We start from the raw sequence: 27,345 nt of genomic DNA on the forward strand, positions 1-27,345 counted from the left end.
ACAGTAGTATTGCCTTCCTCTACAGTCTGTCCGGCAACAACTCATAAGAGAGACTAACAACGGTACAAAAAACAGTTGAAATAGTTTGCTCTGTGTGTTGTTTGTGTTGTGTTTTGTTGTCTTTTGTTTGCTGTGTCGTGTTTATTTGGTGCTGTTGTGTGGGCTTATGGGATTTGTCAAAACACGTGGAATACGACCTCCATTTGTCCCTTGCTATGTATGACGTCATATGACGTTCAAGGTGACGCTTGCTTTGTGTATGGTCGTTGCGAATCCCATTCCTCAGGATGTTTTGAAGGACAATTTTTGGACAGTGACCCAGTCAAACAATACCATAAAGTATGGCGTCCTCTGTACCCACAGTACTTTGGTAGGACCTGTTAATTTAATGTATGATATAGGCCGAAAGATGAGTTTTTCTTGTCCTGAATTCGAAGAGATTGTGAAAGTGATGCAGTGATGCGATTTACTTATAAATGTTACATCCTTTTCACTTCACATTTTTGATGTGATATTACCTCGAGTTTATTGATTTTTCACTGACTTTTAAATAATATTAATTATATTTCCTTTCCCTTACGGGCATGATAGGGGTACCTTCACACACGGAATGCATCTGAGACGATTGACTTTTTCTGAATGTAAATTGTTTAGGTTTTGCTTTTTTTAAAAATGATATTGAGAATTTCCCCTAAACAAAATAATAAGAACTACATTACGCGGCAGTACCGCAATGATGAGGGCGATGTTCTGAAGAAACTAAATATATATATATATATATATATATATATATATATATATATATATATATATATATATATATATATATATATATATATATATATATATATATATATATGAATATATTTTGTCGACCACATCACACCACGTCATAATAATACTATTACACGTATTTCCTGACATGCTTTACGATGGTAGAATTATTTCTGAGGAGCCTTTCCAAAACACGTTGGGTCGATAACATTCTTAAAGCTTTCTTTCAGGTTCTTGAAATGACAAGTATTAACCTTAGAAATAGTGTTACCTTAGAGATAGTGTACAGCGAACATTAGTGTCGTGTCGATTATGATGTATGTTCGATACCTCTGTTGCTCTGTAAATATAGATAGAGAATGTCACATAGCTTAACCAGCATGCCCTATTTCCTCGTCAACAGGTCCACAATTAACCATTAGTAACAATGGGTTTGGGCAAAACCATGGTGATGAAAGGGTCAATTTAAAGCTGCGAACGGAAAAATAGACAAGATCCGTTGATGACACATCGCTAAACAACAATTGCACAAATATTTTAATGTATCGATTCTAGTATTAGTGTGTGACTGATCCATGATAGTAATTCGACAATTTTTTTCTCGCAAGAAATTTAGTTTTTCCTGTAGGTACGGTGAGGAACAAACTTCACTGTCAACAAGTTCTCACCGCTTTCTTCGAGATAAGTCTTACAAACCATGTACAATCCTGTATGCGTAATCAACTGATGAGGTCATGAACTGCCCTGTAGAGGGCGTTGCATTCAATTGTTCACTATGCACAGCTAAGGGCTAAGCTTATAGAATTGTTCAATGCTGAAAGAAAAATCAACCCCGCCCGCCCGTCACGTACAGCACGTTCGATTGAAGCGAGGGCGGTATTATTACACCTTAATTCTCCCCAAGTCCATTGAGAAAACGAAATACACATGGCAAGGTATTTGACCTCAAACCCTATCCCTGAAAGAAAGTTCGGACGTGCGAAAGAAAGTTCGGACGTGCAAAATCCGATAACTAACTTATGATTTTAACTTTCTCTAAACATAAGAGCCCGCTTCAATAGGTCGTTGGAAGTTTGAACTACTTAAGAGTCTAATGCGGCGGTGCTAAATCCAGTTAATCCATTCTTCTCGCATTAGTGATCGTTGACATGGAATGTTTGTTGTTCTCCTTCGAAAGCTGTGCGTAGTTTTTCAATATGCTCAGAGACGAAGCTGATAAACAACCGGCCCTTTTATCCTACGAACATATCAAAACAAATCTGATTTCGACTGAGTATCACTCATACACACGGAGTATTCCTCCGCGTAATTCACCGGCAGCATGTGGCTACTGCGCATTTGCGCACGATAATTAAAATAGAGCTATCGCAAGACGTAATATGTGTCATATGTCTGTACAGGTTGTGATCCATGGCCAGGAACCCTAACGTCTTTTTGACAGTCTGAGAATGTATAACGACCGCCGGGGGCGTGATGTTCCGAATGCAATCGGCGGTGCCCTATATCTTTATGCATAGAAAGCATCAATTATTCTCAGGGTGACTTATACGATGAAATGTCACAGAGTCGACTAAAAGCAAATTAGTGACCGCGATGGACAATTACAGCAAACGAAAGAAAAGAATAAAGAAAACGATAATACAACGTTGACAAGTAGTTGGCATTACAGTAGTTAATGTCTTAATTGAAGCCCGTTTCTCATATATTGCACTAATTTTACCCCGCATGTTTAGTTGTGATAATTGTGTGATTGATTTGGTTACATAATCAAATTGATGATGAATATGATTCTCTACATGATGCATTCTAGTAGTGTTTCTATGATAGGTATATAATAGTGTTCATTTCTTAATGGTACAAACATCGCTTATCGTTTTAGGTCTAATATCTGTAACGCTTTCTCCCTGTTTCTATGACCGTTTCTAAAATACAAGTACTTGTTCTACTGTTGATCTCACCTGTTAGTGCTAAGCGTACACCTCTTCATAAATCTGCCCGAAATTATGTCCACTGTTATCGTGACAAGAAAATGACGTGAATTGTCATAGACGAAATTAATTTCATGTTAAATAATGAAAGAAGACGACCATAACATAGAAAGAAAGCTCACCCAACAGCGCCGCCTGTGACCGTATTCGATGACAAAGGTACACATCCTATTCTTCGACATCGACGTTCAACCAAAATGCATGCGATATTTTAAAAATTAACATGATTTTTTGTGACTATGTTTGGTGTACGCCCTTTTGATGAAAGTGTTGCGACAAGCGGAAACTGAATCTGTCTCACATAATGTTTCCCAGACACAATCTCATGAAAGCTAGCTTGAAGTCTGGTCCCCTGCCCTATATATACCGCTGGCTGCGCTGCTCATGAAATAGCGTCAGATGAAGGCTATTGTGAGCATGGCTATCATTGGTCACTAATAGTGCGAGTGCAGTGATTGCGTTGAATTTGTTTATTTCCAACTTCAAGCTACCTTCGAATTCAGATTTCGTATGCCCATGGAGTAATTTTTACCCCCATAGTTTTCCGATTCAAGCATCCTATGTCGACATTGAATGAAAAACGAAAAAATCATTTATTTTTGAGTCGTTGCCGTACATGCGAAAGAAGGTAAATAGTCATTTTTTAATACAATCATAGAAGAACAGAGCCGGAGACTTAAAATTGAAGCCGTGCAAATAGTTTCGACGTTCGGTGTTTTGTCGTCTAATTTCCGAGCTTGCTACAATACAGATGCTCTGATCACATGATCTTGTCAGGTGACGGTGCTCATTAATATGCAGTCAAAATTCTGACTGAAATATTAGCCCATACCTGACCCTATTTTCGTGCACGTGAGCAGCGTAGCCAGCGGTAGAAATGTGGCAGGGGACCAGATTAAGCCAACTTGGTGATCACTGATTTCTCGTGGAAAATTGGCAGTTTTCATCTCAATTATATTACAGGGATGGATATACGCCAATGGTACAAACGATCTGATATCTAACTGATGATTGTGCAACAGCAATCAGCCTTTCAAAAACAACTAGAACGCTTGTTCAGAAGACAGTTAATACAATCGCATAATTTCAGTTTCATAAGAATCTTCTCCAAAGTTCTTCGAATGATACTTCATTTCTACTCCATACACACTCCAAAGTTCCGCATCGTCCCGATCGCGCTGCACGTTATATCTTTGTGACGTATAATGCAGTGGCATGTTAATGACACAGTCTCGTAACGCTGAGTTGAAGGAACAGAAAGAAGCGAATCACCAGTCAATGATACAACTTACTGAACAAAAGATGTCCTGGAACAAAAAGTTACTATCAGTGTCACAATTCTTTCGTCAGCGTGTTCTTTCGCTCTGGACCATATCAGGTACTCGCTCCTAAGTCTACTGCTGCTTTCCTGTCCTGCGATTGATGAAATCTGGGATACGTGAAAATTCTATCACAAATTCAACAGATGTGGGGAGGGGTGTGTCACTAAATATCCCATATTGTTTCTTACATGGTGTTGACATGCAATATTGTACCGTATTCGGCTTACGACCATGGCTGAGCTTCAAAAGTACCCGGATTGGCTAACTCACTATGTCGAAATTACAGCGCCTTCTCGATTGAAGGCGCTGTATGACAAAGCCCTACTAACTTTCGTTTTTGACAGTCCGTATACTCTTGAGCTCACCGCAAGGAGGGTAATGACCCCGGAACGTGATCGGCGGTGCCCTGTATCGAGGTTGGGCTCGACGTCATGACGGTACACCTTTGTCGGTGCTTCTCTGATTGGTCGAGAGCTCTCTTATCGAACGGTCTGATAATATGAAAAGGACATCCACTCTAGAAAGCTGGGACACAAAGTAAAATCTGTGCTTCCAGGACTAAAAAGCGAATTCAAAGAAATTTTGTCGAGAAACAAGTCGAAACAACACAAAATAAATCTGCCAGGTTCAATCGATATTGCAGATACAGACGAGTGAAGTAAAAAAGAAAACACAAGTTCTAAAAAGAGGTAACTACAGAACAAAGACAATGAAACAGAATTAAAATTGAGAAACCTAAGAAACGACAAAAGCCTAACATCTGTTAAACTTAACGAGCATCTATGTCTTCGCTTTGATTGCATCTCTGACATGCTGCACGTATCATTCTAATCAACATATTTCACACCTTTCACTGTGTGCTTTTTTTCTAAATTCATGATATTCTTTAAAAAATTACTTCGGCTATTTAATCTCATCAAGAATATCTTTCTCATTGTTTAATCTGTTCACCCCTATTCCTCGTAAGGAGGTCCACACTCACCATTGAGTTTAGGCCAAACCACAGTGATAACAGGGTTAAAGACGTATTCTTTGATTCTGAGTGTCGAGTTTGTTTTCAGGTGATGGGGGATCACGGTAATACAGATATCGGTTGTTTTCAATTGACATTGCTTTAAACAACTGATAGAGTAAGAGTTAATGAGCAAACTAAAAATTTCGAACTTAAGCGCTCGTCTTGTTGTCAATCCACACCTCAAGTAAATATTTTATTTTTTAAACGTCTATCATAGAGTTTCATGAATTCAATGTAGTTGAATCTTGTGGAACAAAAGTCTGAGAGAAAAAAATTCATCTCAGAATAATTCATACAATTCAAGTTAAACAAGGCCGATATATCTTGCAGCACCTAAGAAGAGATATCATCGTGTATGACTGTTATAAAACTTCATATCATTTTCATTTATATATTTTTCATTTTATTCATGTTGTATCCTACAGGCAAAGACAACAAACAGAATAATAAGGCAAAAATGATTTCAAGACCAATTATGATACACAAATGTACACACTAAAGAGAGTGGTAACAACACGCTAGAATGATGAAATAGAGTTATGCCCGTGGTATTTGGAAATGTGAGTAAAAAGCGTTACTCTACGGTATTAAAGCAAAAACACAATCTCCAACAGCGATTTCATATTGCTGAGGTGCTAATTGTCAATATCATAAGAATAATCACAGTTTAAAAAGCGCCAATGATCGTGATGGAAACAAATTCTCAACAAAATTAATACAATAATCATGGCATTTGTTGACCTGAGATATCTCTGGGAATCAGTACGGCAAAACATTCAACTTTGGTGTGAGAAAATACCAACAATCAGTGCACCAAACTATTGCCAGCCGCGGGAGCAGACTCGGAGCAAACGTCAAAGCTGCGTGCAAAGATTCAAATCCCATTGTTATTCATAACGTCACTGAGAACAGAATTCTGCAACTGCGAAGAGCGTTCAGAAACAAAAATGGCGCCAGATCTGCACTTCAGGTTGGAGATTAATACGCACGCCATAATATGCCGCCAGGAATCTACAGTTCTAATAAATCAGCTTGTAATGCTTATTGAATGTCCATGTGCCCATTAATAACAATGCTGAAACCAAACACCCTAGCTAAAAAAATGCTTTCTACTTATTCGAGGCAGGACTTCCCAGTTTAAGTCGAGAGAGTCGACACAAGAATTTTAACAAAATTTGTTTATTTTTATTAACGAAGACAAACTAAGAAAATACCTTGTTTGTAAGAAAGAGGAATATTAATTCACCAATGTAAATGACTTGGAGAAAATGACACTCGCGAAATAAAAATATTTATCCAAGACTGCATATTTTTTTTTCATATCATACGATCTGCAGTTGTCATCATTCTAGAGCTTGTCTTGGTAAATCTCAGAAACTCCATTTTGAGCGCGAATGCGTGCAGCTAGCAGTCCGTAAGAAATGTCATTGCCATGTGTTAATGAAGTTCTTCGCTTACCAAGATCTGTTCGCACGATCCTTTGTCCGCAAAAAGCCCCCAATCACACACAGTCTTTTCTCATACCGATATATTGTCCTCATCTGTTTTGTCTATTCTCAGCAACTACTGTTGATCGCTGTTTTGTTCAGGTGTATGTCTTGCAAGGAACAATGCCGTATAAGAGGTTTAAAGTCTCGTCGAAGTCCTGAAGGTCTTGTAACTCTCCTAATGTGAGGTTGTTTAAAAAGCACTCGAATTGCGCCCTAATGTGAAGAAAACGTTGTTTGAGCTAAGGTACTTTGCGTTCAGGATAGCATCTACAGCACAGTGTGAAAGATCGTGCATCCCAAAGTAAATTTATTCAGGAGAATCTCAGCAAACGATGCTCTTATGTCGCTGTCAGGTCTTGTAATCCTGAAGCACTTGAACTCACTCTTCAGGTGTAGTCGAAGGATAACAGTACACGTCATATCCGGTGTTTGGATCCTCGTCAGTATAAGTTATAACGCCAATCTGGTTACCACAGGAACTAATCTGCGTTTGCATGGGATATCCCACAATGCCATCTGCCAACCAACCGGGGCTGCATTTTTCGTAACCCGTCTGCCAGGCTTCATTGAGCCGATCCAGTGTTGCTATTTGGCCACAGTAGTACTTGCAAATCTTGTTTGCCATTTCGAATGTCAGGGTATATTCTCCTTCCAGTCCGCTAACATGGAACACCATTGCTGAAAAAAGGGTTATTTTGATATCATAAAGGCTCTCAGAAAGATAATTGCGAAGACGAAACTGAAATTGACATCCAAAGTAATACTTACCATCATTGTCATTATCACCGTCATCATCATCACTATCGTCAGGGCTGCCATTGTTGTTGCTGTTGTGATCGTCATCATTCCTGTCGTCACTGTCATTGTCATTGCTGTTGTTGCTGTCATCATCATCATCATCATCATCATCATCATCGTCACTGTCATTGCTATTGCTGTCATTGCTGTTGCCGTCATCATCGCTATCATTGTCATTGCTGTCGTTGTCATTGCTGTCGTTGTCATTGCTGTCATCATCGTCACTGTCATTACTATTGCTGTTGTTGCTGCTGCCGTAATTATCACTGTCATTGTCATTACCGTCGTTGCCATTGCTGTCGTTGTCATTGCTATCATCATCATCATCATCATCGTCACTGTCATTGCTATTTCTGTTGTTGCTGTTACTCTCATCATCGCTGGCATTGTCATCACTGTCGTTGTCATTACTGTCGTTGTCATTACTGTCGTTGTCATCGCTGTTGTTGTCATTGCTTTCATTGCTGTCATCGCCATCACTGTCATCATCATCATCACTGTCATTGTCATCACTGTCATTGCTACCATCGCTATCTTCACTGTTGTCACCGCTGTCACTGTTCATCGCTAGTTGTCTCGCATTGGATGTCACAGCTGGAAAGAAAAACAGAACACTCAGTAACAAGTGTACCACAATTTTACATGATAATTAAGGTGAAGTACTACGAATCACGTCAAAATTAAGTTGTGGTGTAATTTTCTTGAAACTTTACACAAATATTCTTGGAAGTTGTGCAAGTGCAAAAATGAAATAAAAAATGGGGGTCACCACGCTTGTTTCCATGGAAACGGACGTTAAAATGGCGTCGTTAGAAATAAATAAAAATGATATAATTCACTTAAACTAAAGAAAGCAATTATAAAACGCTTAGCAAATGAGTTAATTTTACTAAATACCAAGACTTAAGATCCATATCTATCGAATGTATAGTTTTCATAATGTTTGTGAAGAAATTTTAACATGAGTATCGACTACAAAATGACGATATCGAAATTATATCACTACATAATTTTCGAACTTTCTTCCTGTCGCTTTGAATGGTGTCATTTTGACCAAACTTGGCGAAAAACTCCTGACATAATACCATTTAGTTTACACTTTTAATAAAAGGGTGTCACCACGCTACTTTTTCAAATATCTCCCGGTGAATGGGTAATTTGCGCTATATAAATGGGAGAGAAATGTTAATTTTTCGCTCATATTGAATAAAAACCAGCTTCCTAGGGGGTCAAAATATGACAAGGTTATAGGTCACATGTATTTCTAAGACACTGGGTCAAAAAATTAGGTAAAAGCGCAATTTCAACAATGACAGGTGATGTTAAATACATGCGCTACAAAATAACCCATTTGCGGCAGGCTGGAGTTAAATCTGCGCAGAAACGTTCTAAAGCGTGTGCGCGCCCGAATTCGTCGCCCTTTACCTTAAACTGGTGTAGCTCAGTGACGCTGAACAAAACGAAATTTATCAATGAAAACAATAGTGACAATAATCATCAGTAATTGGTATTGCCATTTCATCTTTTGTTCTCAGGCTGCTTGAAATAATTGTACATGGCATGTTACGCAAAGTTTAAAATTAACGAGGGCGACCTTCACCACCACCACCACCACAATCATCATATATCACCATCACTTCCCACTTAATATTGCCGTTTTTTTGTTCCTTGAAAACGTACCTTTAACTGTAATTGACAATAATTGTTATCAGTTTGAGAGCAAAAGTTACAATGGTAATAGCTTACTCTCACTAAATGGACACTGTAATGATGAGGTTGTGAGTATTGTTCCGAGTGGATAACAGTAGACACCGAGGCGTGCGTTGGGAGATGCGTTTGTGAAGACGATCAGACCGGCTCTGTTACCGCAGCTTGGAACAACATTCTGCATCGGGTATCGTGCCACGCCGTCCGCATTCCAGCCTGGTTCGCAGAGGTCAAATCCAGAAAACCAGGCGTGGTACATGTGATCCAGGGTAGCAATCTCGGCGCACTGATTTTGACAGTACTCGACGGCTTCATCGAAAGTAAAGCCATTGTGCCCGTCCATGTAGAACAGTGACGCTGAAACGGGAAACACGAATGAATATTAGAACTCTTGCATTTACAAGAAACTAAAGTGTTCACAGAATTAGTTTTGAAGCACATGTGAATTTCCCTTAGTTCGAAATGTGGATTCAAACAATACGAGCAGTGGCATTTCTAAAAAGATCCTCCTATTTCGATAGTAATCTGACACACAAAATTTTTCTCTGTTGAATTAGCGAAAGTGTTCATTTAATCTTACGACGTTGCATTTCCAGCTTCACTCGCAGTCAATTAATAGTAAAATAGCTCTCGTTATGAAGAAAATAGATACAGTAAAACAAGTAATACTTTCCATACTATAATCGCTAGTGCATGTTCCCGAACTTATACTCGTCAAAATTTCCGTTGTCCTAATATTTTCCGCCGTCATCCCCTTGTCATGTGAAGTAAGCTCAGTGGTAGTCACGGGAACAGAGGTTGTCGCAAGGTGTGTTGTGGCACCGTTGGTTGTAAAACCGCGATCCGGTAATGACGTTTCTTCAGTCGGAATTATCGTCTCCGTTGTTCGAAACACCGCTGTCGGCTGATATTCTGTGCTTGCTCTCAAAGTTGCAGTTGTCGCGACAGTTTGAGTCGTCACGCTCGTTTTTAGAGGCGCAGACGACGTTGTTGCTGCCATGTTGGTTGTCGCTCTGTGTGGTGATGTTGGCATTAGTGACGTCGCTGTCGATGGTGGTTGTGATGCCGTTGTCGATGCTACTCTCGGTATGGTTGTTTTGATGAGAGGTGGATGTGATGTTCGTGATATTTTACGTGAAGTTGTTACTTCGCGGGAGTATGTGGTGTCTTCCGTATTTCTGATTATTGGCCCAGTGGTCCGGCCGGGGCCATCTATCTTCGATCCCCGTTGTTGACCTGCGTCGCCATCTGTAGTCCCAGCCTCTCCTGTACGTATGGTAAGACATAAGAAATAAGAAATAAGATAAGAAAGCGATCTACGGAAAGTGCTACATGGTTAAGCATGGTGCCCGTGACCAAGTATTGCATTCACAATATACTGTACTTTCTGATTGGTTCGGTATACACAACCGAGTTTTCTCTGCTCGATAGACAAGTATGTGTTCACTTGGCAGAGGAATGCCTTTCCGATGAACTTCAAACCAGCGATTGTCGGTTGGAAAAGTTAATTAGTATCTTAGGGAACGTAAAACGAATTTGAAGTTAAAGTATTGACACAGGTCAGGCAAAACCCACCTGTTAAGACAACATTTACAAATCTCACCTGACTGTACTCCATAGTGGGTACCCAACGCAAGGCCGGCGACAGCAGTCGCTATGGTGACAGCAATGAACGCCAAAATCTTGTGTTTTCTGCTATTCGATGGCCTGGTGTTTCCCCCGCTTGAATCTTCAATCGAAATATCGACTGAAGTCGTCGACATCATGGAATGAAACTCCGTGTCGCACCTGAAGTTTATGCCGAACGATATATGACTGTCTGCTGAATATAATCTACCCCTCTATTGGTAAGTTCTTCACGACTGCGTTGTCCCTATTCAATATACGTGTTCATTTGGCAGCGGATTAACAGTCACTCCAGGCGAGACTTACGTCTTATAGGCGCCCAAGGTTATCTCTAGTTCCGTTGAACTCTACCAAGTTATCGATACGTCGAATGAGACAAATACAGGTCGTCTTGACACAGTGCATATGGGAATGGCGTTGTCAAGCCATTGGGATAAGTCAATGGACAATGTATTGAGATAATCATAGACGGTGCTGTCTATGAGATAATCAAGAGGTTCTAAGAATAAAAGTACCATTCACATTTTTTAAAAGGTTGAATGTCATATTTTACTTTCAGAGTTTCCAATATCCTTTGCCAACATTCTATCGGTCAATCAGTTATCCAATCAATCAATCAATCAATCAATCAATCAATCAATCAATCATTCAACCAATCAACCAATCTATCTATCTATCATATTACCTACCTGTTCGTCCGTCTATCTATCTATCTATCTATCTATCTATCTATCTATCTATCTATCTATCTATCTATCTATCTATCTATCTATCTATCTATCTATCTATCTATCTATCTATCTATCTATCTATCTATCTATCTATCTATCGGTCTGTCATACGTATCCTAAAATACTTGTCGTTCAAATGGGAAGCATCAAAACAACAATTTCCTCTCGTCTGAGTTGTTGGCGGTAATTTGAATTTATTTCACACTAAAATTTGATTTCATAATATGTTTTCCATTTTGTTGTTTTCTCATAGCAATTTTGCAATCAAGAATATTAAACAGTGCCATCGAAATTCTGCTTGATAAATAATCATTTTGTCAATCATTAAAACAACATACATACACATATATACACACATGCATACATACATACATACATACATACATACATACATACATACATACATACATACATACACGTTTTTGTATCTTCAGTGGACGAGGAAAATCGTCCCACAGTTTTAATAGTACGAACGTTAACACCAAATAAGTTTAAATTGCACCTAATCCTATACACTACCACTAGACGACATATTTCACATTTCAAATCCGGCCTGGTTTGATTGGAACAGTGACAAGAAACTGATCGGAATAGAATTAAACAAAGACAGTAACAAGTGAACAATAACGCAAGGGACCATGGGAAAAAAGCTTTGTCGGGAATGTAACAAACATTATTATTGACTTCTCCAGGTTATGTGTAACAATTTCCAAACGTTAATCATGTCATACAATTCACTGTTTGCCCCTCAGCAAGAAAAATGAATGGAGTCAATTCAGAACGTGACGGACGTTTGTAAAATCTGCGACACTTTACAACCATGGCATAGCGAACGCCCGATAGCCCGCCAGAAAAGCCGAAGTTGGCGATTTCCATCTCTGTAGTTTGACCTTGATAATCCAGATGCCATGTTTAACCCTTTGAGTGCCAAAGTCACTTTTTGACTCCTCTATAAAATATAAACCAGCGATTTTTTTTTCATATTCTCCCATAACTTTGGTCAAAAATTGTAGCTATTGAAAAGTGATGTCCATTTGGTCCAAAATTATAAAAAAAACTTGAATTACAGAAAAAAATTATAAAAACTAGTAAGATGTGAGGCACGCACGGAAAAGGTTAACATGAATGCGGAGAGCTACAGCCCAGGAAGGTATCCAATATACTCAATAAGCCAAGTCCTAGTGAAAGTGATGGGGCTGAACGTGACATTGCAATCTGCAGTCGGAATTTTCGGGTTTTCTGTCGACAAGTTCTTGTCAATTCTCATGCAACAATAACGCAAGGCTGTGTAGGGCTGGGTGTGGGTGTTCCTCAATATAACACTTGGCGATCGACTGTCAGCGACAAGGTGAATATGCAAACGATTGTGTTGTGACTCAGTCGCCTGATCAGAAAATCGTCTTGCCTAGTTCTGATTTAGGTAATGACTGATTACCAAATTACTATAGAATGGGAATCAGTCTTTCAAACTGAAGGACAAAATATTCTATGGTTTGGGGAGGTCAACAGAGTGAAATGAGAAGATCAAAATGATCCTTTGACAAACATTAACCAAGGCACTAGTGTCTTGAAGAGTTGGATATGACAATGGTAGGCAGTGTATGACAACTAGGAAATGGACCTTTACCTGCAATCCTTAACTGAAATGTGACACAATCAATTCTAGACTATGCTCTTCTATTTAGATAAACTTTATTCCGCCTGCAAGATATCCCTTCACAAATTTTAAATTTACATCACAGATGCAAAGGCTTTATTTCTCTTGTTCACAGTAACTTACAACTTCCTTAAGAACGGATTTAAATTTTATGAAATTTCTTTACAGATTCTGTAAAATTTATAGAGAAATAGGCCTGTATGAACTTTAAGATTGACGGCAAGGGATACGTAGTTAGCTTTGAAAGAGAAAATTTTTGATTGGAACTTCTCATAGGTTGTCAACAAAAACCAAACTGGGATGCTGTTTGCAAAATGTAGCATACCGCCGAGTAAGTGCTGTACATGATCTTTATCAATAATCTTAATGACTTCTTCAAGATCCAAACTATCCATTATAATTCAAGAAACGGTCGATAAGCGTATAAAGCTGTGATGCCGTATACTTCAATCTTTCGCTGTGACTTAAAAAAACCTGTCTGAGTTCTGAAGCATGGCAAACAGAGAGAAAATTGCTCCTAAAGTATAGCTGTAAAACAGTTAATGGGTAACAATTTCGGATGCTATCAAGATACTCTGATACGACAGTGGCTGACAATTTTATTAAAATGTCATTATTGTGTAGCAGAAAATCTCAAGTCGTTCATCGCGTAATGAAAGCCGTATTCGGTTGGTCGACAAGTTTGGTAGAAATCCTTAAATACTTTTTCTTTTGGATTCTGCATATTTAGGACAACTTTATTCATCCAATACATATGTGTGACTTCATCGGTTGGGTACAGGTGACTTAGATTTGTTGCTCCAGCGGCAACAAATCCATGGTGCTAGGTCTGCACTTGTAATTCATCGTCTTGAAGAATTCTGGCGGCAACCTCTTCATCTCTTCCGCTGTGAGTGCTCTGAAGACGGTTGGTTTCTGGTCCTGGGACAGCAGGAAGTAGTCGTTGAACTTTTGACCGGGATTTAGATTTGTCTGTAGGAAAGAGATTGAAACTTTAATGATTTTGTTTTTTTTTTACTTTCTCAACCAAAGTCCGCTTTGACCTACACTCTTGCAAAGAATATAGAGCTCTCGGAACCTGGTCTATCTTGGCAGAGTAGGGAAAAGGTAGGCAACGCTAACTGCAATTTTATCACAGTTCTTTCTGTTCAGACAAGTGTGGTTCCGTAGTTTCATAAGACATAAACAACTTGAAGATTCAGAAAGACTAGCATTTACAGTACGGATGGTTTAGGAAATAATGCGTTTGTGAATTTGTGAAAATGCGTTTGTGAATTATTTTCACTCCCCACCTAATGAACAAAAACCCGAAAAAATCTAACAATAATTATGATACACTGCATGTAATCGAACACAAAAGTTCGCCCACTGAAAAGATGGTTGTCTTATGGTTACCACAGCGGTGTGACACGAGTTGAGGCTGCCTAGTGCTGATTTTTGCGATTGTTTGTTTTTTCCGACAGTAAAAGATAACAGTTTTTGTTTGGCTTTCTTCTGAAATATATCAGGTACAATAGAGAGATTCTGAAAGCTGGAAGAGGGTGTCATTCTTACGTGTTTGTTAATGAAGTTCTTGAACAAGTTTCTGTTCTTGTCGATGTTGTCGGCCGAGTGGTCCTCGGTGTCGAATCGGAGAACCAAGTTTTCGGTACCGCTGATCTCTTCCACGAACTCTCCCTTGCTGTAGTAACACACGGTGGGTCTCAAGAACGCTTGGCAGTGCTCGTCCTCGGGGTTTGGCCAGTGATCGAAGACGATGGCGTCCCGTGCGTATTCCTCAAACCTTCACACCAGAGAAATATCGAAAACAGGAGCATGTAATAAGATGCTTGGCCAGGCACATTGTAGTTGAAAAAGCAATTTCTGCCTTAAAATACGCTGAATAATGAAGCTGAGCCCACTTAAGCGACCCTGGTCTATTTTGTAGGGTACGATTTCATCTATAAAACCATGCCCAAGGCTCTTTGCAATTACTGCACTTGTTTTATTTCGTCTACGTGCTTTTTGGAAGTTCCACAAAAGGAAACATAACCCGATTCACTGCCTATGCTATTGTCCATATATCAGGTAAATACATTTGATGCAATAGGCAATGAGATCAGGTAAGACCGAGTCATGACACGATAGATAGGCCACAGACCTATCTTATGAAAGTGAGATGTAGAGATATGCTGCATTTTACTATTTACTCCATGTTGTTCTTACTCAGCTGCTGCTGTCTTCTCTCAACAAGAAGCACACAGTAGCACCGGGCGGAGAACTGAGCCAATCACTCTAGCTAGCTGATTTTTAAAATTGCGACAGACTGTCCAATCGGATAAGACGTTACAGTTGTTGTTGCACCGACGTTCCAAATTTTATTGATTGAGATCACAGATTGCGTGTATCGTTCATGAATACCGAAACTGTTTGAAGAACACACAAAAACAAATAATACAGGTAACTGGCAGTAATTACCTGTCGAAATAGTACTTGAGGAACATGGTGTATACATGTTTGGCATTCTTAAACCAGTCCTGTTCTATGGCGTAGACCATCGGAAGATCCGGGTAGTAACGAACCTCTTCGTTGGGGTCTTCGGGAATGACGACAACGTCGCCCATGAATGTGTTCAGCTGGTAGATACCGGCTTCGATACTAGCACGCTCTGTGGACAAAACGGTTAACCACGTCAGTTGAAGAGACCAAACGCGATATCATGATTCAGTGTCGAATGATGACAGAAAATGTCATTGAAAATGAAAAGACTTTGTGTGTTCCAGATGTCTTCTCTTCCGTTGGTGGTCTATGTAAACTTAAGGCTTTCAAATTTTATCATTTCTATTCTGATTTACCACTTGTAGGGGTTCATTTAAAAGCTCTTGGTGTAAAAAACCCTTTCCACCGTCTTAGTTGTTCGAAAATCGAAAATTTTATTTTTCTCCATAAAGTCAACACAGGGATAGCGGCCATTTTGAATTTAAAATGTAGGTAAATTTTGGGTAATTTGTTTCTCCAGTATCAAACTTTGCACGGTAACCCCCGATTTTTATTCTTGATTTTGAAAGAGAGTGGTTGAAACATTTCTTGAGTAAAGTTTGAGCAAAAGTTTAAGTCTTTTACTTTCGAGGCACATACTACTTTAATTGATATTTTTATCACAAGCTGTTGTAATGGTTTCTTTGTCGTTGTTGTTGATGACTCTGTTTTCGTGATCACATTTAGCGTATACAACAGTATTTGTTTATTATGGTGAGGTTTAAGTCGGCCGAAGTGTTTTTAAGTTCGCAAGTGAAATCAAATCTTTATGAAGACTAGATCATAGTCGATTCGGTGCCAAAACACCAAGGCATACCATACAATGGACACGGAAAATAAAATAGGCCCAAACAGCACCCAAGTGACTTCAAGAGACTTACCAATCATGAGATGAGCGATGGGGGAGACATCACGCGGTAAGACTTTGACTGGGTAGGGAACACCCTGGTATCTCTCTTCCATTTGACGATGCATGGTTCTTACGTTGTATCTGAAACCGTGGATGAATCCGGATGCTGCCTGGCGATCGATGGCTTGCATGGATGTGCCCATGAAGAAGAGATTTTCCACATTGTCTGATTCCCAGTTTGTCTTCAGAAGGGGAAACTTTCCCTCCTTCTTTGTTGCTGCAAAAGTAAACTTACCACTGTCAGGCTAAGAGAATTATACGAACTATCGGAGTTCAACCTGGATCGTTTGGTGTCCATAACAACGGAAGGTACAGTCTTTCATCTTGGCCTTGGGGTTCCAACGATATGGCAAGTTAGCCCCCCCTCTCCCCCCATCCTCCAACGGAAGGTACAGTGTTTCATCTTGGCTTGGGGTTCCAACGATATGGCAAGTTAGCCCCCTCCCCCATCCTCCAAAAAACTGCAGGGGGCTCAGTCATGCAATCGGAAAGTATCCCGTCATGCCACTTTCTGTTAATGTACAAAGATTTGTTGGTCCCTATCGATATAGCCAGGCAACAAACGTAGTTTCGATCGAAAATACCAACTCCAACCTTTCCTCCATTTTGATAATTGATATGATATGCCCTTCCGATAGACTTCGATATCCCCTGATTTGACACAAAGTTGAACGGGTTCAAAGATTACTTTGTAACATTTTGTAAGGGAGAACACGGTTGATTTAAGTTCTCGTCCAGAATTCCTTCACAGATATATGGTGCGTGCTTAACGGTAACTATGCATTTTCAACGGTCCTCTATGAAACGAAGCATTTCTGTTAAAGTCATAGATTTCAAACCGTCTCTATAATCCACACCCGCTTGTAATCGTGATAAGGGTGGGGGTACAATCCCCCGACTCTTTCATCATTTATGAAATATTGGATGTAGTATGGTGTGAAGTTTGGACACATTTGTGTCATCCTTGTCACTGTAATCGTTCTCTGTGACATCTATTGTGTCAACTATGTCAACCTGCTGATAACCGTTGAAGCAAATGAAAACACACACTACTAAAACCTAAGCAAATTTTCACTATAGTCACACTCTAACCGACTTCTACGGTTGAACAGGAATTTGTGAGCCATTTCTAGGCATGTAGGCGACGACGGCACTCAGTCAGACAGTTCTCTTTGTCGAGACTTAGACGGCATTGTCAAGTAGTGCTGGACGTTTACCGGGGAATGAAAGTTCGTAAGCTGACGCACACGAATTGAAAATTATAAAACGCATTGCATAATTAACAAAAACTAATTTGTAAGTCACTACGCCCCGGTAAGAAAATTTGACAATTCTTGTACGAACAGAAAAAAGACGAAGAATTTAATTACCTAAAATCAACTAAGAATATGTGTTTCCGCTAACTCGACCCGAGCTATTTATACCCGTCGAATCTAAACTTTATGGCTTTATGCATGAATATGAGAAAATTGAACTAGTTCTTTTGTAGGTCGCAGCCCATTGAATATATATATTCCCAATCCAACGAAGCTATTTCCCGAATGTATGTTGACGGAACACATTTCTTTTGAACTGGTAGCTGTGGAACAGTTAGCATATTTTGAAAGTGCTTCTTTATCGGTGTAGTTTCAAAAACGTGTTCTTTCGACTTGAAATTGGAAATGCTTTACTGTGAATTAATATTTGACATAATCAGGGACATACCGGGTTTACAGTTGTCGGCAAAAAGTGACGTATCTACATAGTTCCATCCAGTACACATGATGACGTAGTCGTAGGGTTTGGTGTCGTGGAACCAGCCAGGTGTTGTCCAGTGAAGGACCAAGTCACGGAAATGGAGAATCACTTTGTCTGGCTCTGTTGGATCCTTGGAAAATCCCAGTGCTTCAATGCCCAGATATGAATGGAGAGATTTTAACATGTACATGTCCAAAATAGTGTTGTTGATGGCCCGCAAGTCACCTGAAAGATAGAAAGATTTGCACTTGTCGGGAAAATTTTAAATAGTAACACCATTCAAGTTGACATACGTACGCACATAGATACAAGATACCTACTACCTACATGCATGCATACATACATACATACATACATACATACATACATACATACATACATACATACATACATACATACATACATACATACATACTACATACATACATACATACATACATACATACATACATACATACATACGGGGAGGGGTTATAGAAAAATTTGGACTAACCAAGGATAAGAAATTACTTCTCAAGAAACTTGTCATGTGACAATTCTATTTCTGCAAGCCTTACCGACGAAATGTGTATTCCAGGCGTGCTTCAGCGCTCTGCCTCCGAATATGTGGACGAAAGCTGCATAAGGAGCAAGATGGTTAGCCGCTTCAAATGCACTGTTTCCTCTTCCGACGATCGCCACAAGTTTACCTTCGTATTTCTTCGGGTCGATGTCGTGTTTGCGTAGGTGTCGACGTGCTCGAGGCCTGGCATGTCGGGAAGACGTTCTGACACCGCTCCAGTCGCCATTATCAACACCTTACAGCTGTATTCGCCGCCACCTTCGACCTTCAAATAAAACAACCCTTTAGCAGCGCCAGCTCGATTTTCCTTCTTGATGTGAACGACCCGAGTGTTGTATTGGATTTTGATTTCGTGTTTCTGCGCGTAGTCGTTCATGTATCTGACGAGGTCATCTGCTGCTGGAAAAAGCTTGTCTGTGTACTTTGTGAAAAGGAGAGAGCGATCGTCGGACAGCAAGGAGTTCCAGTCGTGCCTCATGTTGTATTCAAAATCAGGGAAAGGGTTGAACCTCTTGTTGATGGAGATGAGGAGACGATGGCGAGGCTCGTGAGTGAAGAAGTGACCTGCTTTGTTAGCGGCTTCTAAGATGATGTGGTCTCTTTCAGCTTTGTTCATGTAGTACCCCATCTGGAGACCGGCCGGACCGGCTCCGACAATGATGGTTTCGTGGTAAGCTGCAGAAAAAAATAGACGACAAACATATTGATACTGAAGTGTGCCAAACATATATTCATTTACAGCTGAACGCAAGTGAATATGGACAAAAGTATCAAAGTCTTTGAATAAATCACCCTATCTCATTAACTCATTCCCGTTTTGGATGTTCATAATGGATTCAGTTACAGTGATAACTTATTAGCCTATAGCGTGTTACCAACGAATTATGTTTGTGCTTTGTAGATATTAAACAAGTTTCTATAATTTATTATTGACTAAGATTTCATTACACAACAGATGGCATAAATCTAAACCGTGAATTAATTTGAATTTGAATGAGATGATGTACGTCATGACAATTTTCTCTTAATTCACTTTTGAAAATATTTTCCACATTTCCGCAAAGGCATCGCTGAATTCTATATCAGCAAGTTTTATATTAGTTGAGCGATGCAATATCGTCCAAACAGTGATAACATAATATTTAGAAAATTGCTTACTTGGCATTTTCAGGAGGATTCGATGATGCCAGGAACAACGCGTTGATGGTTAAAACCAGCTGCTTGTCGTTTTGAGAGAGGGACTCTGTGGTAACTGAGACAGCCCGCCTTCGTGCCCAACGTAGGTGAGGTCTGACTGTATCTGCCGATGTGTTCCACAAGAACTTTAAATACTTTTGCTCCTCGTAGGTTGAAGTACGATCACGTGCAACGGACAGTTCAACTCTGATAAAGGGACATGGCGAATTCGGACAGGGTTTAAGTACGAGTGATTTCTTCAACTGAGCAGAGGGCAAAATAATATTTAGCCACTTAGATATGTCCACTTTTCGGTGACAATAAAATATTGCGTACTGTTTCGATGTTGGCACGTGCTGTTGCCGGCATTTTCAAACAGAGAGTGGTATGATCGAGATTAAGAGACGCGTTGAGCTGGGTTATTCAAACAGTGAAGTGGCGTGGTGGTGCTGAAGACATGCCCCTAATGTACTCACTAACTTTCTCTAAGTAACAAAGAAATAATTTATCTGTTGTGCATCTTGCATGCGGTTTTATTGTTTCTTTGCAAAAAATCAAATTTCCATTGTGTTTTCAGTGACGCTATGTAGGGCAACCAGTCAAGGCTCATGAGTCGCACTAAGATTTCCATCTGTCCGCTCACACCGTGTTCAACCCAATTTCGTCTGACATAATCTAGATTTCTTTCCCTATGCACCACCATAGTGTCAGGAGATCTTGTGATTCGGATCAAAAGTGTATCGAATCACGGGGGATTGACGCTGAGATTTCTTCCTGGCTGTCCAACCACACACCACCGCTACTGACGAGAATGATTGACTCCGAGTTTCCCTGTATCGGTCAGCATCACGATTCGCTCGTCACGATCCCAAATGTTGTCACGCGAAATTTCCTCATTCGGTGAAATCTGCGGTGATTACTGAATTCCCAATATTCTAGTGAAATCTTATCTGGTGACACGATTGGAACTAATTTGGGATAATTGGATGGTGAAGTAATGTCGATTTAATCTACAAATGTGATCTCATTTGCTTTTCTTTTTACATTACACACTAGTTTTTATGAGTTATTTGTAATATTGCAACATTAAGCTATAGGGCACCTAAAACTTTTGAGAAATTTAAAAAATATGGAAATCCAATTATCCCAAATTAGTTCCAATCGTGTTTGGTTTAGATTGCTGAAATGCAGTTTGTGAAGATTTATTTTTATTTTCAATTTTGCGGAACGATATATACTTTTCGTGAAGTCAGGTGTTGCCATGGCTCGAGGGACAATATGGCGGCGGTCAATGTCATTGACATTGAAGTATTCAGCCACTAGAACAAACATGTCGGTACGTCAATCAAGGTGAAGTTCAAAACAAGCGTTGAATTCAAACACAAGTACGGCATGGGAGTAAGCAATACATAAAGTATATTTCTTTTCTTACTCATCTGAAAGCGAGTACTCGCACTTTAGTTAACTGCAGAAACGAACAGTTAATGACAACTTAATTTGTACAATAAAAAAACATAAACCATTAGGAAGCTAATGAATTGAATTCATTGATTTTTGGAATATTAAGAAGTAGATTACTTCTCATGTCATACTACAGTAAGCTGTCCTGCTTCTGACATGACTCGGTGGATTTCAATAAGATATGAAATTAATTGAAACGAATATTTTCCGAATTCAGACGCATTTTTCATTCAATAATGTGTGTTAAACTAATAATCAGTGCCATTAGTGATTTTAAATGCGAACTCCTATATTTCTAAGTGCATCGGAGCAATGTTGTTTTGTTGTGCATGCGCACATGTAAGTTTGTCTGGTTTGTTCAATTAGTCTTTGCAAGCACACGCCTTACACTTTTAGATAGGTACCAGAGACATAACATCAATGAAATGCAGTACTAGTCTAATTCGACGACACAACGATGGAGCGTTGTCTCTGAAATGGGCTAAATTTGGAAATTGTGTGGTGAACAGGTAAGCATACCGAAGGACGAACCACTTATTGAGGTGACATTCTATCATACGATGTATCAGGTGATCAGAGACATATCCTATCATTGACATGTTTTGTCAATAGAACACTTTGGTGCGGTGACCTGCTTATTACCTGCTTATTACCTTTCACCTCAACTCCACTTCTTTTGAACTTTTCAGCGGTCACTCTGGAAGACTCCATAATGAACTTTGACTATTTCCAAGATTCTGCATTATTCATGTTTGACGGTCTCTTATTTCTTGGTTTGGATATGGAATATTAGAGTGAAGGCCAACAGCCGGGGTATTTCGGAGGCAAACTGTGCGAAATGTTGCTTTAAGGTAGAATGCGCCTCGGCGACAGATATTCGGACTCTCAAACTTTTACAATTCTATTCTGATCTACCACTTGTGGGGGTTCATTTTAAAGCTCTCGTTGTAAGAAAAATTTTTGCCATCTTAGTTTTTCGAAAATCGAAAATTTTACTAGTCTCCATAAAGTTAGCACAGGGATGGCGGCCATTTTGAATTTTAAATATCGGTAAATCTTGGATAATTTGTTTCTCCGATACAAAAATTTGTATGGTGACCCCAACTTTTATTCTTGATTTTGAAAGAGAATGGTTGAAAAATCCCTCGAGGGAAGTTTTAGCAAAAATTTAAGTCTTTAACTTTCGAGGCGTATACTACCTTAAGCTTACAACGAGCCACTTCATAAGTAAGCCTACAGCGACTATTCTAGCGTAGTCAGACAAGACAGCACACGCACAGAGATAGAACCACTCATACCAAATAGAATATGTGACATGAAGAGTACAGTCACGTCTATGAATTCTTCAAAGCTTTGATAAATTTTAGTACGTAACTACTTAAGCATGAGTGCAGATAGTTTCCAGGTGCATATTTCAGACAATAGGGCCTACACAAGAGTTTACGGTACAGACCATTTCAGCTCCCACTGATCTATGAATGTACGTTATCTGTCTATCGATATCAGTCGGTGTCATCACCTTTAGCCGCGTCAAATCTCGCACTCTACGAGGACTGCGTCACCAGTTTCTCAGATAAAAATGACAAGAGGTTTTTTCGGGATTCCGAAAAATGAAGTACACCGAGAGAAAGTATTTGGACTTTCATTGTGACGGGGAAAATATTATTACACAAGTTACTATATCGTCTATGACTAAGCCGTGACGTGGAGATGTGGTCGTGTGCAGAGTATACAAACTGATAATGTTTCTACACTGAAAGTGTTACAACACTATACTTTTCACCATACTTTATACATAACAAAATTAAAGAAGTTAAAAAACTGACAGTCCTTGCAATATTTACACATATTACACAAAATATACATATATAACTCACAATATCTGATATTATATATATATATATATATATATATATATATATATATATACATAACTCAAAAAGGTGGGTTTTTTGTATGTAGCAACCAAACTCGTTAAGTGAGGCACTCTTGGCTTTGTTTAAGGTAGAACGCACCTCGGGACAGACATTCGGACTCTAAAACATTTACAATTCTCTTCTGATATACCACATGTGGGGGTTCATTTAAAGCTCTTGGTAAAAGAAAACTTTTTACCGGCTTAGTTTTTCGAAATTCGAAATTTTTTTTTTCTCCATAAAGTTAACACAGGGATGGCGGCCATTTTGAATTTCTAATATCGGTAAATCTTGGGTAATTTGTTTCTCTAGTACCAAAATTTGCACGGTGACCCCCGATTTTTATTCTTGATTTTGAAAGAGAATGATTGAAAGATTCCTTGAGTAAAGTTAGAGCAAAAGTTTAATTCTTTCACTTTCGAGGTACTCTTACCTTCACGACGACAACATGTCATGGATCACGTGAACATTTATGTCTGTGCATACTTCAAATATTAAATAATAAAAATCGTTTGTAAAGACAGCAGTGATCTTAATTATATTTGCCAGATGCAGTCAAATGTGACAGGTTAGCTCTCCTGGACGTCACGTGTTTTAATTTTTTTCGCTTGTAAATGACGACATAATCGTAGACCAGAGTTGGAGGTTTACGCTGTACAACTTGTTAAATGTACGATAACCTTCTACTTGGCATGTGAAGTGATTCATTTATTGAAGACGTGTAAGATGGGGCGATGGCGCTATGTAAACAAAGGTGATACATGTGTCATTTTATAAACCTTCTCCTGAAAAGTAAGACAGGGTTATACGGAGTCGTTATCTGTCCATGTCTTTCCGAAAACTGGTAAATGACCATGATTCGGGGAATTTTCACATCCTTTTATGCCTTGGCAATTGAACTATTAATGCCTACAGTTGGCGGCAAGAATATTTAATAAATCACAACGACAACTTATACGAAAATATTTTCGTTCTCACTAATATAATTGCGTGGCTTTGAGCTCCGCTGTTACTTTTAGCTTAAAAATAACTGCAAAGATCTTTTTCATAACAACCCATTTTGATGATAGATTCATTTAAGATACCTACCAAGCCGTCAAAGGAATGTGATATCACAAGCTCCACGTCAATCAAACCTAACATTGTAAAGTTTCATTTAAAGTAGCAAACGTTGTATTGAGTCGGTTAAGCAGTGAAATTATGTTTTAGCTTAAGGTAGTTTGTGCCTCGAAAGTGAAAGACTTCAACTTTTGCTCAAACTTACCTTGAGGAATCTTGCAACCATTCTCTTTCAAAATCAAATATAAAAATTAGGGACCATCGTGTAAATTTTGGTAATAGAGAAAAAAATAACCCAAGATTTTACCGATATTTAAAATTCAAAATGGCCGCTATCCCTGTGTTAACTCTATGGAGAAAAATAAAATTTTCGGATTTCGAGAAAACTAAACCTATGAAAATTTTCTTAGACCAAGAGCTTTAAAATGAACCCCGTCCACAAATGGTAGATCAGAAAAGAATTGCATAAGTTTGAGAGTCCGAATGTCTGTCCCCGAGGCGCGTTCTACCTTAACAGAGATAAATTTTTGTTACTTGTTTTCACAACATTGTTGATTTGAATACATGGTTTTAACAAATCTATAAAAATAACAGACGCTTTTTTACAACTTAAGACTTCATGAGCGAGAAATATCGAAGAAGGTGGAGAGGGAAAATTTAGGAAAACAAACATTTCCTGACAGATTTGAAAACTTTGATCGATCGTCGAATTAATTTAAATTTGAAATTAAGCTATTGCTTGCATTGATTGCGTTCGTAGCCGAGAACAAGAAGACCACAACTGACTAAAACCGTGAAATTTATCATCGCTAAATCCATTTCGCTGTTAATTTGTCGAAAAGAGAACTTATTTTCACAAATGATAAGATCCGACCACGAACTGTGTGAACACTGATCTATAAAATATACGCTTTATCGATACCTTGGGTTACTTTCCACAGCAAACACTCGATCTCTATTTTGAAGTACGATTTGACAGGAGATTTCTGTTTTCCGGTACGATTTTGACGGGAAATTTCTTCTTTGAATTATTAATAGCCTCTGTACAGTATCAAACTTTTGGATTACAGGCATGAAGAAAGCCTTGTAATTATAAAAATATGTCAGCCATCATTCCCGTTTAGTTACACAACGCCGCTCAATTCATGCCGGCCATGCAATCTGATGATATCCGCATAATGTAGTAGTTTGACTTGGATGTATGTATGCTGGCTTTGACAGACAGTTCTCCAGCAAAGTGTCCGGGACCGAGAAGTCGATAAAACTACGATAGATTAAAACACCCCGTTCCAAAATGCTGCGCCGGAATGGTTGATTGACTCTTGGAGAAACTACCGCTTATTCAGATAGCGGACTCCATGAACGCCGGGGTTTTGGGCTTCCGGCTTTTCACATTTCACAATAAGTCGCCTTCTGAGATTAGCAAGCTCAGGTTCTTTCGTTGTGTTGTAAAATGAAGTGTAGAATATTTTCTATCATTCTATGTTCCTGTCAGCTGGGAAAGCATACAGCTCCAGTGGTCTTTTAACACCGTAGGTCTTCCAAGATAACACGGTTTCTTCTCATCATATCCATTTTCTTTGTGCATTATTCATCTTTTTTTCCCGGAATGTCACACAACATTATAATGGTAACTTTTAAAATATACGACCCCAAAGCTCTTCCCTCTCAATTGCACCGTCTGCAGCGCCAATAGCGTCAACATGATACTTCCAAATTTGGAATCTCTTCGCCACTAAAACGGCACAACCTACTTGCCAAGGGCATCTGTTATAACAAGGTCGATTCCCTTCGTCTTGAAATAACTTCGGCAGCGGCTGTCTGCTCGTGCCGAAGGATTCCGAGAACACCGATCTAACTTCTCTAAAAAATGCTCCTTTTATACGGTTGGAAAAAGTACAGAAGCTAATCACTAACAACAATCTCCGACACTCGTTGATATCTGTTGAAGCCATTCCACTACAATAATTGGTACATATAAATTCCTAAAATTTCTCTGGGTCTGGTGTAAGACGTTACACTACCAAAAGAGGTGGATCTTAGCAAGTGCTCCCCAGCTGTCATAAACAACTACCTCCAAGTTGTCTTAAGTAAGTACTCCCTAACTCTCTAGACAAAGTAACATAACAGACATCGGTCTGTCAGCCGTCATAGTAATTCATAAAATCATTATGATCTTTCACAAACTCCTTGTCACCTATAGGCGCATTGAATACTGGCGATTCATCATTTGGATTAAATATTTCGTGATGATTTAATCTCGTGCAAGCTATTTCTCCGAATTCAAACCTCGCTTTAACATTTCGAAATAAATAAAACAAGTCAGAGTTAACACTCGCTCATTTAGTTTTTGCTGTGTCATAAAAGTCAAAATCTAATCTATAATGACGAAAATGCTGCTCCTTGGTACGTTGACCGATAACTGTATAAACATAAACGTTTTTTATATTAGTTTTCTTTATTGATCGATAGATGACTCAGCAATATTAAATGAGCAACATATCCAAAATAGATGAGAGGTTAATCACGTGCTTATTTCAAATAACTTCTTGTTGGTGAGAAAAAATATGACAATGAGCTCTGAGCTTAAAACTGATGGATCGTGGCAAAATGGCCATTTATCAATTTATTTATTTATCATTTATTTATTTATTTATTTATTCTATTTATCATGTTTGTTGTATATATGTATGTATGTTTGTTTGTTTGTTATTACATACACTAGCAATGATCGTAAATGATATTTGGAGTAAATCTTTTATAAGTTGATGTAAGTAAATGTGGCATGTGTATTATTGATTAATCACTATCCCATTTGCCAAAAATTAAATAATGACTGTATTACAGATTAAACATCATACTGTATTTTTCCAGCACTGAGATACACTTGGATACAGTG

The 27,345-nt window shown here is 38.9% G+C and overlaps 1 protein-coding gene and 1 pseudogene across 1 annotated transcript in view; one reads left to right on the forward strand and one right to left on the reverse strand.

The window, feature by feature from the left end:
- The window catches only part of LOC139137307 (uncharacterized), a 622,870-nt gene that overhangs the window by 242,553 nt on the left and 352,972 nt on the right, over positions 1-27,345 (forward strand). The window lies entirely within an intron of this gene.
- LOC139137057 (FAD-dependent oxidoreductase domain-containing protein 2-like) lies at positions 13,873-20,109 on the reverse strand (annotated as a pseudogene).

The sequence above is a fragment of the Ptychodera flava genome, chromosome 1, assembly GCF_041260155.1.
Source record: "Ptychodera flava strain L36383 chromosome 1, AS_Pfla_20210202, whole genome shotgun sequence".
NCBI classification, from domain to species: Eukaryota; Metazoa; Hemichordata; class Enteropneusta; family Ptychoderidae; genus Ptychodera; species Ptychodera flava.